Genomic DNA, 20,208 nt, shown 5'->3' with positions numbered 1-20,208 from the left:
TTTAAAATTTTTGATAGACTTTGCAAAATTCAAACTGCCCTCCAGAAAAAGAATATTTTAAATCAATTTATACTCCCAGAAAAAGTTCATCCAAGTTTTCACTAACATCAGATACTTTTTTAAAATCTGTTACTGATCTGACAGCTAAAAATGTTAAAGGTTGCATTTCTTTAATTGCTAGTGTGATTAAGGACTTTTCACTTCATGTGCTTATTGGCAATGTGTATTTATATTTTCTTTAATTATCACTGTGAGCCTTTTACCCATTTTTCTATTCGGGGGGGTTGTCTTTTTCTTATTGATTTATAAGGCCCTTTACCAATAACAAAGGTATTAACCTTTTAATTTGTTTATTGGCTGCAATAGGTCTTAGTTACAGTATGCGGGATCTTTGTGGTGGTGAACAGACTGTCAAGCTGCGGTGTGTGGACTCTGAAGTGTGTGGGGTCAGTAGAGGCTACACTCGGGCTTAGTATTTGCAGTGCACTGGCATGGCACGTGAGGTCTTAGCTCCCGACGAGAGAGCGAACCCATGTCCCCTGTACTGCAAGGCAGATTCTTAACCACTGGACCACCAGAGAAGTCCTGATATGAACCTTTTATCATCATATACAGCAAATACATTTTCCTGTCTGTTGCTTATCTAAATTTTTTGCTTTTTGTCATAAAGAATGGTTTCATTTTTATTTGATAAAATCTGTCAAACTTTCCCTTTAGTATATCTGGATATTGTGTCAGACTTAGAAGAGCCTTCCTATTTCAGCAAGATAAAAATATTCTTTAAAATTTATTTCCGGTATTTTCACAGATTTTACATTTAAATACAAGATATGAAACTGATTGTGGGGTAAGGTATGAGGTAAGTAGCCATTTACACTTATCTTTTTGTTAATTATTCTTATTCTCTATTTAAAACTTTTTATTGAAGATTTTTCTCTTTTTCTTAATGATTTATAAGGATTCTCTCATTATATATATATATAAAACAAAGGGTTAATACATAGTGTTAATAATTTTTTCAGTTTATCTATTGCCAATAATTTTGCTCATTATTTTTAAGGCATTTTTTATATACTGAAGCTAAACAATTTCATGTAGTCAAACAATTCTTTGTGATTTCTCTTCCTGTCCCTTTTCCCTTTAAAAAGTTACCCTTTACCATGAGATGAGGTAACTACATGTTTGTATCTAGCCATCTGTATTTATTTAATCATCACTGTGTGTGGTAATGTTACAGTTTTATAATTTACTATCAAATCATTTAAAATTTATTTTGATGTGTGGCATGAAGCAGAAGTCTAAATTTCCTCCCCTACCCAAGAAATTCTTGAATAATTCACCTTTTCTCTACTGGTTTGAAATGCCAGCTTTACTATATAACTATATACACAGGATATGTTTCCTGGTTTTCTAGTCTAGTTGATAATTTATGTAAGTTCTGTAATATATAAAGCCAATAACACACTGCTTTATGTAATGCAGCTGTATAGTGGGACTAATATATATACAATTGCAGATCTCTCAAAGTTTCAAAAATGAGGGTACTATATTTAGAATGACATATGGAATTTATAGTTCTATTATTGTATCCTCTTTTCCCTTTGATTTTGATCTATAATTTTTATGGTCTTGATTTCTAATCTCTTTTTTTTTCTTAGTCAATGAAAACCCTACAACTTATCTAAACTCTTTTGTGGAATATCACAGGGCATAAGTAAATCTACACATGAAAAGGCAAACAGTACAGGGTGTGGGATTATTGTCCTAATGCCCTCTGTGCTTTACATTAAAGAAAAGCATTTACTAGTAAAGTGGGGAATGTTACATCTATATAGTCTTATGCTTACAAAACTTCCACAAAGAAACTGGTTTCTGATGAGAAAAAATGGGGGAGGGGAGTATAAAAAAATCCCAGGGGTCAGAAAAAACTTGTCCACTCAGTAGAACTTGTTTGAAAGACAACCTCTATTTGAAGAGCACCTGTCTTAGAACGATCACTTCTTTGAACCCAGCTTGGGTGGTCTGCCCAAGCAGCTTTCCTTGTAATTTAAAACTCAAATGACTGGAAGCACTTTTTAACATCAAACAGAAAGCCCCAGATTTTAAAAGTATCTTCTGCGAAGACAGTAAAATCTTACTGTCCATTCCGTCAAAAGTACACTGTGGTTGGGGGTGGAGATAAAGGCTTTCTGCCCCAGATAATCATGAATACATGAGTGAATCTTGTATCAGTAGGTCTTCTCACTGAAAATGTTTTCTCTGAAAAACAGAGGACAGAAAAGGCATCACGAAGGTGGGTTTTTGGGTTTTTTTTTAATCCAAGAAGAACACCATTTGAATACAAGCGTAGAATACCTCAGACATTAAGATTAGTATCTAAGATGTTATGAAATAGTTAAATAGAAAAGCCCTAGAGAGTTGCAGCCGAAGAGGATTTGATAATATAACTTAGGAAGTAAGTAAGTTTATATCCTTATGCGGTTCATAGTGACTAAGGCTTTTCCGAAAACACTGTTCACAAATCCATTATCTGATACCAGTGTCAAGAAAGCAGACATTTAAAAACAACTGCCATTGGCAGTTTAAAACCAGAGCCCTTATAAATTATAATTTGCCAAATGCCTTTGGTTTGCATTAAGCATTTATTCATAATAGGTGGCATATCACTTATTACATGGAGGTGAGTGAAGGCTTTATGTTCCTGCGGAGCAAAATCCTCTGCCAAGCAACGGAGTCACAATACAGCTGCAAAGAGAAACTGGAAATTTTTGCAAATTATTGCTTCAGCCCTCATAGAAGGAAAGAATTGGCTTGATGTGAATAAGTGTAGGAAAGGGATAGAATATTAAAAATCACAGAGGATGGTTAGCAAATGATATTGTTTAAGGAAAGGTTATCTGGACTGAACCAGAAAACACAGACCTGGAGTAATACCAGTTTCCTAGGGAGGGGTGAAATGAATATTAAAATTAGAGTTCCCTAATATATTATAATTTACCAAGTACATTTTGTTTGCATTAAGCATCAAATAAATGGTATATAGCTTATACTCACCATTTTCAAATTATGCTTTGTCATTATAAAGCTCCAAACTAAAACAACTTGTTTAGATACTATCAAAAAGAATTATCTGAAACTAGGGAGATGCAACTGCAGCTAGAATTCTAACATGCTAACTGCACCCACCAAGCAAGCGGCTGCTCACACAATGGGGCCTGTGATGTAGGTAGGCCTGGCCCTGTAGGACTGGCCCACGTGAAAGCTGCATGTGCCAGTTCTGAAGGCTAAAAACAGACTAGTGTCAAAGCACTGAAAACTCTATTATACAACTACTCTGAGTTACTTCTAGTTCAGGTCCTTGCCCGATTCATCCTTTTTGGAGTCCTCACAGCATGCACGGATAAGGCAATGGCATCCCACTCCAGTACTCTTGCCTGGAAAATCCCATGGACGGAGGAGCCTGGTAGGCTGCAGTCCATGGGGTCGTGAAGAGTCGGACACAACTGAGCGACTTCACTTTCACTTTTCACTTTCATGCACTGGAGAAGGAAATGGCAAGCCACTCCAGTGTTCTTGCCTGGAGAATCCCAGGGATGGCGGAGCCTGGTGGGCTGCCTTCTATGGGGTCGCACAGAGTTGGACACGACTGAAGCAACTTAGCAGCAGCAGCATAGCATGCAGCACAGAGGTGGCTGGGCACAGGGATGTCTAAATGAAGGGACAACTGTCTTCCTTGTTTCAAGCAGAACATACAAGAATGTATAACTGTGGAACATACCAATACATTCATTAGCCACATTTTCTACTTTTAAACAATCATTAGAATGAAGAGGGGTGGGAGCCCCATCCCACTAGCTAAAAGTATCTCGTAATTTCGTACTGATATTTCAGGACTAAAAGGGATTTTTCCTTCAAACTCTTCTTCATAACAGCTCTCTTTCCTCTCTTTGACACTGAGAATAACAAAATTCAAATACTGAACTAGTACAATTAGATAAGCAAGTCTTGGTTAATAAGAGAATGCCTTCTCCAGGCTTCCCTGGTGGCTCAGTGGTAAAGAGTCGGCCTGCCAAAGCAGAAGACATGGGTTTGATTCCTGGTCCAGGAAGATCCCAATTGCTGTGGAACAACGAAGCCTGTGGGCCACAACTACTAAGCCTGTGCTCTAGAGCCCGGGAACCACATCTACTGAAGCCTGCCCGCCCTAGAGCCTGTGCTTTGCGAAGAGAGAATCCCCTGATCTCTGCAACAAGAGAAAGCCTGCCAGCGTCAGAGACCCAGCGTCAAAAATTAAAATAAATAAAACTTTAAAAAAAGAAGAAAATGTTTTTTTGGCAAGAAATCTGGGGACAGAAGAATGATGCAGAAAATTTAACAATAAACAGATGATTCACTTTTGATATTTTTGTGACCACAGAGAAGGTAGATTTGTGACAGAATTTGGAGGTATTTTTGCAGTGGACATTTGAATCAGTGTGAGCTGCAGATGAAGAGGAAAACTTTTCCCCACTGGCACTGTGATGATTAGCATAAATTCACACGGCCTTCTCCACCTCTGACTCCCTCCTTTCTGACGCTGGAACACTTAGGATGGGTGAAGATAGCCAAGGAGCCAACATCCAGGAACTGGAAATAAAAGACAGCTCAAGACTGGGATAGAGAAGGGATGATAATAGTGCTGTCAGACCAACCAATCTTTGCTATGCAGATGTAAATTATGTGCGTTCTACACCTCAGTTTGCATCAAAACTCAGTGTAACAATTACAAATGATTGCTACACTGCATATCATATTCTACAATGTAACATTTTAAAAACACTAAAATTAATTTTTTAATTCGGTGATTTTCCTAAGTATAATGATCCCTCAGAGCAAGAGAAAGAAATCTTTAACTGAATGGGTTATTCCAAAGGTTTTTGTTTAGCTGGTGAGTTTGGTACAATTAGAATAAGCAATTTAATTATTCCACAGAGACATACTCTAATTTTAAATGAGAAATCACATATATTTTAAGCACAACCTAATTAGACTTTCTGCATTTCCTAAAATTACCCTCCCACTGAGAAGGTGTTTTGTTGCAAAGATTACAATAATACATTTAAAAAGTAGGATGAGCATAAAATCAAAACATTAATTTGAAGTCTAGTGTTAAACTCTGTCTTGTCTAATAACAAGACAGGTATGATTAGCTAGTCTTTAGATATGTTCTTAAGTAGGATCTGGTTATATAATTTTAAAGTCACAATTAAACACGTAGGCTCTAGAGAAGACCCCAGGTGGCTTGCAGTGTTAAACAGCAGATTAAAGTCGACACAACTAATTTCTTTACTTTAATCTTATTAGTGGTATAACAGCTGTCAACTGTAACCATTTCTGTGCCGCCTTTTGAGACAAACAAAATGCCTCAATATGTCAAATGGAGAAGAGTATTTATCAATCACTATGGCAACCCACTCCAGTATTCTTGCTGGGAAAATCCCACGGACAGAGGACTGCAGCCTCATGGGCTACAGTCCGTAGGGCCACAAAGAGTTGGACACGACTGAGCACACAACACACACATACATACACACACACACGGCTACTTAGCTTTCAAAATAACTTTTGAAACTTTCATTATCTTGAGGAAAGTTATTTACTTTCAGTAAACTTTCATCTAAAAATAGCTATTTAGAATTATATTACAATAATCTTGCCTAGAAATAAGGAATTGTTTATTAACAAGGGGTTGTATTCTGAACTTCACCCACACCAGCAAATAACATTTTATTAATACTTAATGAGAGGCTGTAAAGTAGCAGACACACAAGGTGGTACGTGGTTTCCACCTCTATATCTGTATCTGGTATTGATGGGAAATAAGTCTCATGATGAATTTATATTTACTACCTGATTTAAAACATGAAAAGGGTATTTAAGGTAACACAGAAATGTTGTACTGCTTTTGTAGACTTCATTGCTAGATCTTCTCTGAATATTTTGTCTCATACATACAAATAGTTACAAGTGGTTTTGGTTTATCTTTCTGAACTTCTGTTGGATCATTTCTCTTGCCCCCCTTGGCTCTTAACCAGACTGAGAACCTCTCTCTTTGGTGATACCATGTAGGCAATAAGATAGAGAAGGAGGAATACCAGAACAGAATGCTCAGTCCTAGCTGCCAGTGTGATAAGAGACGATAAGTCAGTGTTTTTAAGCCTTAGTTTCTTCAATTTATATAATGTGATAAATTGATAAACATGTGTCAAAGACTCTGTTAAATAAATGTAATACATTTATTAATATAAAATAGCTTTATTACTCTTATATTTCTGACAATGCCAAGTGTTTTGCAGGGAATCACAACAACTTCTTTGTAAAGGTTTTCTCTCTCTCTCACTCATCCTTCACCCAGAATACTAAACAAAGTGCTAACCACATGGCAATAAAAGTATATATTAAATGAGTGAATTCCTCTTTGGGTAAAACAGCATAAGCAGTGAGGGCTTAAATTAAGGTAATAAAAAGATGAGACAATAATAGAAAGATGGGGAATGAACAAGATACTAACTTTCTTCAAAATGTTGAAAAAAAAAGGAATAAATATCTTTCACTTTTCCCTGAATTAGTCATTTTGTCCAATTCACTCAACCTTAATTATTTTTTATACTGTACTGACAGTGTCTTAATAATATCAAAATGTTTACAGCTTCCCAAGTATATCCTGTTATTTCAGGTCTCCATGTTCTTGCACATGCTGTGCTCTCTGCTGAGGAAGACTTGTTAATTTGACAAATTCTGAATCTATCTTTTAAAACCTATAGGAAAAACTCTGTCTTTCTCTGTCTTCCTAATGACGCCATCCTTTTCGTTGTCTCTGCACTTGGTGCATACTTGTACAGATATACTTAGCACCAAATTACCTCCTCCCTTGTTTAGTTCACTTTTTAATGAATGAGCCTGCTGTTGGTTATGGACACGGTTTTATTTCCACAACTCTACTGCTCAGCAGACAACCAATGGTACCAGTCCCCCAGGAGCGTGTGGGAATGTATAATAACACATTTGGTTGTCACAAAGACTGGGGGCAGAGGTATTTAATGCGTCAAGGGATGTTACACACCATGCAGTGTGCAGGGCATTGTGACCCAGTGCCACTAGCATTCCATGCTAGAGTGTGACAATTCACAAAGCCCTTTCATATATATTAGCATTTCACCTTCACAACAACCCTGTGAGATAGAAATCTTTTCCCCATTCCCCAGATGAAAAATCCTACAGCACAATAAGGTCTTAAAGACAGGTCTCACATTAAACACTGGCAACAATGGTATTTGAACTCTAATGCTCTGATTCTAAATCCCAGCTGAGTTTTAATTCATTAGTGCATTATAGGCCCTTTTCTCTAATTCTAAATACAGATTCTGGTTTGAGTTCTAGAACTAATCAAATGAGAAAGTGAATATGTTTATTATTGTTGTTGTTCAGTCGCTAAGTCATGTTTGCCTCTTTGCAACCCCATGGACTGCAGCACGCCAGGCTTCCTTGTCCTTCACTATCTCCTGGAGTTTGCTCAAACCCATGTCCATTGAGTTGATGATTCCATCTAATTATCTCACTTTTGGCCACCCCCTGCTCCTCTTGCCATCAATCTTTCTCAGCATCAGGGTCTTTTCCAATGAGTCACTCTTCGAATCAGGTGGCCAAAGTATCGGAGCTTCAGGTTCAGCATTAGTGCTTCCAATTAATATTCAGGATTGACTGGTTTGATCTCCTTGATGTCCAAGGGACTCTCAAGAGTCTTCTCCAACATCACAGTCCAAAAGCATCAATTCTTCAGCACTCTGCCTTTTTTATAGTCCAACTCTCACATCCATACACGACTACTGGAAAAACCATAGCTTTGACTATATGGATCTTTGTCAGCAAAGTGATGTCTCTACTTTTTACAACACTGCCTAGGTTTGTCATAGCTTTTCTTCCAAGCAAGAAGCATCTTTTAATTTCCTAGCTGCAGTCACTGTCCATAGTGATTTTGGAGTCCAAAAAAAATAAAATCTGTCCCTCTTTCCACTATTCCCCCATCTATTTGCTATGAAGTGATGTAACCAGATGCCATGATATTTGTTTTTTGAATGCTGAGTTTTAAGCCAGCTTTTTCACTATCCTCTTTCACTTTCATCAAGAGGCTCTTTAGTTCCTCTTCGCTTTATGCCATTAGAGTAGTATCCTCTGCATATCTGAGGTTGTTGATATTTCTCCCAACAATCTTGATTCCAGCTTGTGAGTCATTAAGCCCAGCACTTCACATGCACTCTGCACAGAAGTTAAATAAGTAGGGTGACAATACACAGCCTTGTCGTACTCCTTTCCCCATCTGGAACCAGTCCATTGTTCCATGTCTGGTTCTAACTGTTGCTTCTTGACCTGCCTACATATTTCTCAGGAGACAGGTAAGGTAGTCTGGTATTCCCATCGCTTTAAGAATTTTCCACAGTTTGTAGTGATCTACATAGTCAAGAGCGTTAGCAGAGTCAATGAAGCAGAGGTAGATGGTTTTTTGGAATTCCCTTGCTTTTTCTATGATCCAACGGATATTGGCAATTTGATCTCTGGTTCCTCTGCCTTTTCTAAATCCAGCTTGTACATCTGGAAGTTCTCGGTTCACGTACTGTTGAAGCCTAGCTTGAATGAGTTTGAGCATTATCTTGCTAGCACATGAAATGAGCAAAAGTGCATGGTAGTTTGAAAACAGAAGTAAATTTTAGTCTAAAGTACATTATGTGTTAGACTGTGTACATATTTGTAAAATATGACATTGTAATTTTCATCCTATTTAGGTGTTCCTCAAGAATCCAAGTCTCAGAAGGTGACAAGAGAAAAGAGATTACGGAGTTAGCAAAGACCTACATAGTTCACAATTCTGAAAGTGCTACAGAGGGTTTTCAGCAAGACTGCTGTGTTACACTGTCTAGAACCCCAAAGGACTTGGCCACAAATTCTACATCAATTGTTTAGGTCATTGACATTTTCCTCACAGAAATACACTGCTGATTTTATGAAGGAAATTAAAAGAAAATAGAATTCACTTAACAGAAATTGGAGAAGGAAATGGCAACCCACTCCAGTATTCTTGCCTGGAGAATCCCAGGGACGGGGGAGCCTGGTGGGCTGCCGTCTATGGGGTCGCACAGAGTCGGACACGACTGAAGCGACTTAGCAACAGAAATTAGCTTTACAATCATTTTTGCTGGAATGCATAAATTTGAAAAATGGAGAGAGATTTGTATTTATGTTAACTCAAATGTCAATGCTGAGAAATATTTATATGAATTTTGATTTTCAGTAAGGCAATAACCTGATCTCTGAATCAATAGCTAGGCTTGATGAAAATGATTCCCTGGAGAAGGCATTAGTATAAAGGAAACAGCAAGCAAGTTAGAGCCTCAAATAAGTTGTTAGTAATGTCCCAGGAAGTGATCTAACAGTGATAGTCCAAGTTAAAGATTTTTTTAAGTAAACAGGTAACCAAAAATGTTCAACCAATGAACTATTACTTGAGAACTTTCTACATGGAAAGAAAACGCCTTAATGTAGACTGGTTAAGAGAAAAAGTTTAAAATTGCAAATTTTATCAGAAAACATGAATCCAGAATGTACTAGTGTAATTCTGGTAACACAACCACCCCACCTAGAATGAAGTTTTGCATTTCTTACCAGGAAAGACAGAGGTGGGAACAGGACAAGGCAGGGCTCTAAAACTTGCATCAGGTATATGACTATGTCATGCTTTGGGATAGATGTTTAGTAATATGGAGATACCATGTGCTTTCCTTGAGAAGAACGAAAATGCAATTTCAAAAAAGCTTAGACTGAAATAAGTCAATGCTTTTCTTCCTTCTTTTAAGTACTATAAAAATGACAACAAAAAATCATTTGTCTTTTACAAATGTTTTTTCTTTCTCCTAGCAGTTGAAACTGCACTACTGAGTCTTAAAACAAAGGCAAATTACTCAGTTCTTAAAAATATCATAAAGCTTTATTTTGTAGTATAGGATTAACATTCTGAGCTGCATCAGGTTGTCAGGATTTGAGTGGGGAGCTGGTGGGAGTAACTGCTCTTGCAATCTTCCCACCTTCTAAACATCTTAATCTCAACTTCAAAATAGACAACTGGTTCTAATTTCAGAAGACAACCAGTAAAATGATTAAGTTCATCATGAACAAACTTATTTTATATTAAAAAGTTGGACTATGGTCCATTATGGTCAAATCAGAGAAAACAGAGGCTAAGAAAATATATTTTTTAGTTTTTATGAAAATAAGACAATGTTACTGGGATTCAAACTAAGTCCTAATTATAAGGTTAATAATGAGGAAACCAATCTGTGTGACCCAAGGGCCACCAAGAAAGTTAACATTTGAGGACTATAAAGAACATGAGGTGTACTGTTACTTGTTCCTATAGAATTCATATATTTTATTAAAGAACAATATGTTGTCTAATCTTTGATCCTGAAAGTAGGATCTGCACTCTAGAGTACATTACATTAGCATCCAGGGACAGAACATTTAATGTATTTAATTCTCTATACAAGTTCTCCAAACAAAGGTTAGGAGAAAAAAGAAAGTTCAGTCAGTCTGAGCTTGTAGAAACATTTAATGTTCATAAAGAATGATACCCTAGAGAACTTGTAGAATGTGCTTTCTCTCTTTATTTCTACTTTAAACTTTGGGCATTCATTCATTCTTTCTTGATATGGAAGAATGTAGAAAAACTGCTATGAGGTCGCAAGGAAGGCTCTATTACATAGTCCAATATTTTCAACTCAATCTGGAGTTTAAAAAAATCTTTTAATATTTGTATTTAAAAGTATCAGAATCTAGGTTAGAAGAGACAGAAATTCACTCGAAATATTTCAAGTAAAAAGAGGCATTTACTGTAAGGCTGTTGGGAACATTCATGTAAATCCAGGAGAAGACGAGCCACCAGACTTCAGGAGGGCAGGAACAATGCCAGCTCTGTGGACTGGGCCTCCTCTCATTTCCAGCCCCCTCATCTCTCATGAAGCTCTGGTCTCCTCCTTCCCCCCACAACTGGCCTCCATTAGTCCTGCTAAACTTGGAGTGAACACAGCCCTGTAATGACCATCCCAGAAGTTACTCTGCATGATTTTTCAAATTTAAACACACACACACACACACACACACACACACACACAATGGGTTGGAATTTGCAAATTCCTGAGAGACAATCTTGACTGGCCCAGTTTAACTTTTTGGGCTGAGTTTTAAGACTGTAAGATTGGCTGCTTTTGAGTCAAATGTTCAGTCTTGGTTTAACCAGCTGTGGTCATTGAGGGAAACATCCCATGGCATAAAATACAGCGGCTTAGAAGAGGCATAGGTGTAAAGCCTAGAACATGTAACACCATAACACCCAGAAGAAGGGAGGACACAACAGACAGCAATGGAGCTGAGGCGAATATGACAAGCCAAGGAAAGGGATAAATGGCAACGTGGAAGGAAACTCATGGTGAAAACAGGATTAACAGAGTTTAGACTGTGTTGCAAACTGAAGAGAAAAGCAAAGATCCAACAGTAGATGAGCTCCAAAGAGAACAGACAAGGCAGTCAAACAAGAGATGGGAGGAAGCAGCAAGCTATACGCCAGGCGCACGAAGCCACGCATCGGAGGAGACTAAGTTTGCAGACATCAGATATGCAGCAAAGCATTCCTTTTATGAAGAGCTTATGTATACCACCAGATGGCTGTTTCACAAAGGTAACACAGGCAGGCTAGTATTAGTGATACTTAGAGTTTAACCCATTTCATTTTCCATTACTATAAGTTCCCTAAGGACAAGGTCTATTTCTAATGCCTCCTAGATGTGGCAATCTCATTCCTAGGTCCATATGTACATACAACTGTTCCCAAAAAGGGAATCCCTAGAGAACAGTTTCCCTGGGTATCAGAATTGGAAGCCCAAAGTCATTTACCTGCTTCTGGCATCCACCAGGATACCCCTTTTCCACTATAAATGAACTGCATCAGATGCTACCCTGTGAGTACCACAAGACCAAGAGAAAGGAACAGAAGCCTCTAGGGATGAAACCTCAATAATCATGGGAGAGTAATTCTGAACATTGTGTCATCTGGAAAGAATACACACTCTGAGAAAGAGTATCGTGGCTCTGTCTCAGGTTGTAGTCATGTCCCAAACATGATTGCTCTCAACCCTCATGCTAGCAATGGCCACATATCTGGCTGCTGGTGACTGGGAGGAGTAAACAAGGGAAACCATGCTAAGCATCGGCACTGTGACTGGCACTGAGGGTGCTCTCAATAAATGTTAAGTTCTGGCTCCTCACCAACTTCAAAGAATCAAGTAAATGCAGTATTGCCAAGTAGACAAACTGCACAAGTTTATTTTTATCTTACTTTGGATAATAAATTTGTGATCTGCCTAGTCAGCCAAGCTCTAACTCACATCATTCTAAATTTATTTACTTTTACTGTATTCAGTGACTATTGTTTTACCTGAGACTGATTTATGGATAGATAAATGTATGTACTCTAAATAAGAAAAAAGGGAACCTAATTAATTTGTTTGACATGGATAGATGGGTATACTTTATAAAGGCCACAGCAGTGGGAAGAATTTATTTTTCACCATAGATTAAAATGGGGGTGCTCTGATTTTAAAACTGTGATAAGGACAAAAACCAAGAATACAGTTCTAGCATTCCCTTTGACCTTCTAAGTAAAGCAGTTACAGATATAAGATTCACAGAAATTTAAAGATGGAATAAAAAAATACTGCCTTAAGTCTAGCTAACAGACTGGTCTAAATCAGGCCCTTATTCATCTAGGGCTGAGATGTAATCATATTTTAAGTCCACAGAGTCAAGTATTTGATGTAGTGTGTTCTTTTACTGCTTTACTTCCATGTCTCAGAAAAGGAATTCATTCATATATGGAAATGATACTTATTAAGACATCATATGATTGACAAATGATGCATTTACTATGGTCTCTGATCCCAAGGAATTACAGCCCCTTTGAGGAAAAGATAACACAACAAGAGGAATACCTGGGAACATTAATACAGGGCTAAACTGGACTACTCTCTAGCCTGTTTGATATTTCTTCAATGATTTAGATAAAGATACATATTTTTTACACATCAGCTTCAGATGTGACACAGTGTTAAAGAAAAAAAAAAACTAAGTAAGTGGCCAAATCAGGATCCAAAAAGAATCTTGACAGGCTGGGCCAAAATTAACCAGGATGAAGTCTGGACTTAGGGTGGAAAAAACAAACGCCCAAGTAAAATGGATAGATCATAGATTCTTAGAACCCAATGTGACACAGACACAGGGATTTAAAGCTCAGTAGTTAAGTAGGGTAACATGTAGTCAAAACAATAACATCTGTAAAAAGAAAAGAAAAAGAAAAGAAATCCAACCCATTGATATTAACTAAGTGCTTTCTTTGTGCAGGGCACTTAATAAACACGTGTACTTTCAGCAGCTAACAAGTCTTAACCTGCATAGTAGTATTACCATTTAATTAAGGCTCTGTTATAACAATTTGACCCATGATACCATAGCTACTAAGTAAAAAGCAGAGACTTAAGCTCAGATCTGACTCCAGAGTCTGTCTATTCTTCATTATACCATGCAATGCTTCATTGATAAGACTATTTCCATATAAAAATTCTGTCCAGAGGAACAATGGAGGAAGAGAAGCAAGGTTGATGGAGAAGAAACAGGGGCTAATTAGTTCTGCAGTAGGACAACCCAGAGTAGCTTGGAGACTAGAAAAGTTAAGTAGAATAACTTAACTATTTGGCCCCTTTATTGTCCATGACTATCTGTCAAGGACTAAGAATTCCAGCAAGTAAAAGGCAACCTAGGAAAGACAGCACAGTGATGATTTTTGGTGGCCCAAAAGATCTGCTGGCTTCTTCGTGAAATATGAACATTTACTGCTGTTTGAAAAGGGTCTGATACTGAAGCTCCAATACTTTGGCCACCTGATGTGAAGAGCCGACTCATTGAAAAAGACCCTGATGCTGGGAAAGACTGAAGGCAGAAGAAGAGGGCCACAGAGGATGAGACGATTGGATGGCATCACTGACTCAATGGACATGAGTTTGAGCAAGCTCAAGGAGATAGTGAAGGACAGCGAAGACTGGTGTGCTGCAGTCCATGGGGTCACAAAGAGTTGGACACAACTTAGTGACCAAACAACAACATTTGGGCCTGGAGATGTGGAATGCTGTAAGTATCAACTCTCACTTCTATTATCACTGCCACTATGTAAATATACTACAAATACGCAACATAAAGTTTAGGCCACAACCTTAGTCACAGCAGATCCATCTTCTTATTTACATAATATGGGGCATTCTTTATACCCAAAGAAAATGACAAATTTCCATTTGTTTCCAAATATTAAGGGCTATGTTAAGAGAAAAATTAGTATATATAGAATGGATAAATGACAGAGTCCTAATAGCACAGGGAACTACAGTCAATATCTTGTGATAAAACCATAATGAAAAATAATATACAAAAGAATGTGTATATATATATATATATATATATATAACAGAATCACTTTGGTGTACAGCAGAAATTAACACAACACTGTAAATAAACTATACTTCTATTTAAAAAAGAGCTATGTTAACAACTGTTATTAGCTTAAACCAAAGAAAAGCTTAGAATATGTCATTCATTATTCTGTATTTGTTTTCTCCAATTAAAATTAGGAAGAAGAATAACATGAGTCATTCCAAAAGTAGATACAACATGAAATGAAAATTGCCTTGTTTCAGGGTGATCTTTCTTGGCAATGAAAGCAATTTTATTGGAGCACATTTGTTAAAAAGGTAGATTTAAGAATACCACATCCTGGCCAATTCCTTTAAATAATATGTGTGTGTGTGGGTGTATGTGTGTGTGTGTATAACTTAAATATAACAATGTCGTGTTAGTTTCAGGTGTACAGTATAGTGATGTAGTTTTATTTATATATCTGCATCTCTATAAATCTCTCTATGTATCTTCTTTTTCAGATTCTTTTCCCTTATAGGTTATAATGAAATACTGAGTATAGTTCCCTGTGCTACACAGTAGGTCCCTGATGGATATATATTTGATATAAACTAGTGTGTACATGCTAATCCCAATCTCCTAGTTTATCCCTCCCCTACTCTTTCCCCCTTTGGGAACCGTCTGTTTTCTATGTCTGTGGGCCTATTTCTGTTTTGTAAATAAGTGCATTTGTATCTTTTTTATCTTGGATTTCACATGTAAGTGATATAATATGAGAACTGTCTGACTTAGTCCACTTAATAGGATAATCTCTAAGTTCATCCATGTTGTTGCAAATGGCATTACTGCTTTCTTTTTTATGGAATATTCAGTTCAGTTCAGTAACTCAGTTGTGTCAGACTCTGTGACCCCATGAACTGCAGTACACCAGGCTTCCCTGTCCATCACCAATTCCTGGAGCCTACTCAAACTCATGTCCATCAAGTCGGTGATGCCATCCAACCATCTCATCCTCTGTCGTTCCCTTCTCCTCCCACCTTCAATTTTCCCCAGCATCAGGGTCTTTTCCAATGAGTCGGTTCTTCGCATCAGGTGGCCAAAGTATTGGAGTTTCAGCTTCAGCATCAGTCCTTCCAATGAATATTCAGGACTGATTTCCTTTCAGATGGACTGGCTGGATCTCTTTACAGTACAAGGGACCCTCAAAAGTCTTCTCCAACACCACAGTTCAAAAGCATCAATTCTTTGGCGCTCAGCTTTCTTTATATAGTCCAACTCTCACATCCATACATGACTCCTGGAAAAACCATAGCTTTGACTAGACAGACCTTTGTTGGTAAACCAATGTCTCTGCTTTTTAATATGCTGTCTAGATTGGTCACTGCTTTTCTTCCAAGGAGCAAGCCATGAAATTAAAAGAAGCAAGCCATGAAATTCATGACCAGCCTAGACAGCATATTAAAAAGCAGAAGCATTACTTTGCCAACAAAGGTCCGTCTAGTCAAAGCTATGGTTTTTCTAGTAATGTATGGATGTGAGAGTTGGACTATAATGAAAGCTGAGTGCCGAAGAATTGATGCTTTTGAACTGTGGTGTCAGAGAAGACTCTTGAGGGTCCCTTGGACTGTAAGGAGATCCAACCAGTCTATCCTAAAGGAAATCAGTCCTGAATAGTCATTGGAAGGACTGATGCTGAAGCTGAAACTCCAATACTTTGGCCACCTGATGCGAAGAACCGACTCATTGGAAAAGACCCTGATGCTGAGAAAGATTGAGGGCGGGAGGAGAAGGGGACGACAGAGGATGAAATGGTTGGATGGCATCACCGATGCGATGGACATGAGTTTAAGTAGGCTCCAGGAGTTGGTGATGGACAGGTAAGCCTGGCGTCCGTGGAGTCGCAAAGATTCGGATACAACTGAGCGACTGAATGGAACTGAATATTCCATTGTACATGACAAACACACAGCTAACATCACACTCGATGGTGAAAAGCTGAAAGCATTTCCTCTAAGATCAGACAAGACAAGGAGGCTCACTCTCACTACTTTTATTCAACATAGTTTTGGAAGTTCTAGCCACAGCAACCAGAGAGGAAAAAGAAATATAAAAATCCACACTGGAAGAGAAAAATAAAACTGTCAGTGTCTGCATATGACATGATATGATATGTAGAAAATCCTAAAGATGCCACCAGAAAACTACTAGAACTCATCAATGAATTTGGTAAAGTTGCAGAATACAAAATTAATATATAAAAATCTGTTGTATTTCTATACACTAACAATGAAAGATCAGAAAGAAGAATTAAAAAAATAATTCCATTTACCAGCGCATCAAAAAGAATAAAATATCTAGGAATAAACCTAGCAAAGGAAGCAAAAGCCGAGACAACTGTAAGATGCAGATGAAAGCATCTGAAGATGACACAAACAAATGGAAAGATATACCATGTTCTTAGATTGGAAGACCAAATATTGTTAAAATGACTATAGTACTCAAGGCAAAATACAGATTCAATGCAATCCCTATCAAATTACCAATGGCATTTTTCACAGAACTAGAAGAAAAATTTTTAAATCTGTATGGAAACACAAAAGGTTCTGAATAGTCAAAGCAATCTTGAGAAAGAAAAACAGAGCTGGAGGAATCAGGCTCCTTGACTTCAGACGATACTACAAAGTTTCACACTAATCAAAACAGTATGGTACTGGCACAGAGACAGAAATACAGATCAATGGAACAGGACAGAAAGCCCAGAAACAAACCCATGCACCTAAGATCAATTAATCTATGAGAAAAGAGACAAGAATATCTAATGAAGAAAAGACAGTCTCTTCAATAACTGGTACTGGGAAAACTGGACGGCTACATGTAAAATAATGAAATTAGAACATTCTCTTAACACCATACACAAAAATAAACTCAAAATGGATTAAAGACTTAAATGTAAGACTGGATAATATAAAATTCCTAGAGGAAAATATAGGCAGAACACTCTTTGACATATATTGCAGAAGTATCTTTTTGGATCCATCTCCTAGAGTAATGCAAATAAAAACAAAAATAAACAAATGGGACTTAATCAATAATTTGAAAAGGATCCAAGCAGGTTTATGAGCTTTCTCTGGTTCTAAAAGAGAAAAGCAACACAGTGAAGATTCAGAAAGATTTCAAAAATTAAAATTTTCAGAAGTGGGTAGAATCTTCAGTTTCACATTTAAAAAATCTGCTGAAAGCAAAATATTCACTCAGAGGGAGTTACCTAACAATAATTACAGGACAACTGCTGAGGTACTATGTGGAGTAAAAAGGGAGATGGGCAAAATGGTGAGGAAAGAGGATCAGGGAGTTCCGTTATCCACTTACAGAGCTCTGGGCTGCAGGAGGAGTGAAACACTGGGTTTGCAGTCATAGGGGGTCCACGTGGGAACTGTCGAGATGGTCCACAGGATAAATGTTACTAGACAGTGATTGAACTTTCTCAAAGCCTCTTCTGTTTATCACTGAGAAAAATGAACTAATGCAGGATAGTGAAAACAAAACCAACAACAGTTGCTCTAGGTAAGAGCCATGGAATGCCACAGGAGGCAGAAAACGAGATGTGCTAATAAGGTGGCAGAAAGCTCATGATGTTGAGGGCTGGGAGCTCAAGAGGGATAGAAGGGGGATGTGGGCAAGTTGAGAGTAAAGGGAATACCCAGCAACTATGCAAGTCCCAAGGCCAGAGAGCTGCTAGAAGGAATATGAAAAGGAATACTTTTCAAATTAAATCACTGACTGATGCCCAACAGCATGCTTTGAGGCTACATTCAAATCTAACAAAATTGTGATATTTCTTTTTCCTGTCTCCAATTAAGTAGCATAATACTCTTAGCCTTAATCTGTTCGCCCTAAGAAGGGAGGCTAGGTTAGAAAGTAGAGTCATGATCTTGAGCTGTGCTAAGGACAGGAAAATCTTAGAGTCAGTGCTAGATGCCCACTGCCTTTTAAGCTGGCCTCACTCAGTAAGCTGTACCTGGTTGAAAATACAAATCTATTAGCCTAAGATGAGAGGAAGAAACAAACTCTCGGTCCTGGCACTTCGGTAGCTGGTGGCCATCAGAGAAGCACTGATCTGGACTCGCAGGGTTCCATGGCTCCTTTCCAAAGCATGTGCGCTAATTCTTGGTTAGGTCTTTTTAGGGCGTGTGGAAAAAACCTCTTCTGTTCTCTAAATGAGAGGCATAGATAAGCACCAGAACATGCCCTTTGCCACAACGACAAAGGCAGCTTTTGGGGACAGGCATTTAATCTAGGTTACCATCAAGGGATCTCAGCATCACACATGTTGAAGCCTACCAAAAAACATAGAAAACAACAACAATAAAACAAAAAAGAAAGAAAACAAATGCTGCCAAGTGCATTTAAGATGAACAATATGAATTAACAGTTATGAAAAGCACTGTCCCAAAGAATCAAATACCATTTCCTTTCTTATCTCAAACATTGTGTTTGATTCTTTCCTTCTTCTCTCCCTGCCAATCAACATACAGTGAGTGATGACAACATGTCAAGTAACACACTGTCAACAAAGTCCACTATGATAGGGAATAGCAACTCTTTTGGGACAGAACATCTATATGTATGCTATAAGTACCCTATGGGAGAGTTTTCTGCTCCAAAGAAAGATATTCTGATTTACAGGGTACTTATACCTTCTTTCATTCATCTCTACTTTGTCAGTAAAGTAAAAGAACCCAAACTAACTCAGTGTCAAAGTGTGTACACAGAAATATCTCACATCAAATTAATAACACTGTCTTAAACCAGGCAAGACCGCTATTTTAAAAACTGTCACCTACCATTTATAAAACACTTTAAGGTTTACAAGCTTCCCTGGTGGCTCAGATGGTAAAGAATCTGCCTGCAGTGTGGGAGACCTGGGTTCGATCCCTGGGTTCGATCCCTGGGTTGTGAAGATCACATGGAGAAGGAATGGCTGCTCACTCTAGTATTCTGGCCTGGAGAATTCCATGGACAAAGAAGCCTGGCGGCTACTGGCTCACAAAGAGTTGGAGAGACTGAGCGACTTTCACTTTCATTTTTAAGGTTTACAAAGAACTCTCACGTACATTATCACTTCAGTTGATCCCCATGCTGTGAGGTGAAAATGATTACCCCTGTTTGACCAAATGAAGAAACAGATGCAATAAGATTAAGGCACTTGTCCCAATTTTCCCAGCTAGTAACTGACAGAGGTAAAACTGGAACCCAGATTGGTTTGACTTCAAAGCTGGTGCTATTTCTAATTTACCAAATGTCTCTCAGAAAAAAAAGATAACATACTCAAGGAATTTTTTTTTTCCTGTTGTATCCAGCGGACAAATGAAGCACTCACTTTAGTTGAGCTAATTAAATATTTAAAAGTTTCTCAGTGACATACGTGAACTTTTACCAAAACTTTTTATTTAAATTCTACAAATGTCTCCACAAAATATCCAAAAAGTTTGCATGTTACAACTCAGGGATACAATATTTCTGAAATAATGCTGTCTGCTACTACATCCTAGGTGGCCAGGGACCAGAGGGTAACTTAAAATAATAAGAAAGTAGATCTTGTGTCTAAAGGGGGTACATGATCCTTAGGATAGAGCAATTTATAGTTAAAGACCAAATGACAGT

The 20,208-nt window shown here is 37.8% G+C and overlaps 1 protein-coding gene across 30 annotated transcripts in view; it reads right to left on the bottom strand.

Moving 5' to 3' along the window:
• Positions 1 to 20,208, bottom strand: part of SCAPER (S-phase cyclin A associated protein in the ER) — a 407,833-nt gene that overhangs the window by 125,242 nt on the left and 262,383 nt on the right. The window lies entirely within an intron of this gene.

Source organism: Giraffa tippelskirchi, chromosome 12 (genome assembly GCF_054371585.1).
Source record: "Giraffa tippelskirchi isolate mGirTip1 chromosome 12, T2T-mGirTip1v1.2.pri, whole genome shotgun sequence".
In the NCBI taxonomy this organism is placed as follows: domain Eukaryota; kingdom Metazoa; phylum Chordata; class Mammalia; order Artiodactyla; family Giraffidae; genus Giraffa; species Giraffa tippelskirchi.
The sequence above is the reverse complement of the archived record's forward strand: the minus strand, read 5'-3'. Positions and strand labels throughout refer to the sequence as shown.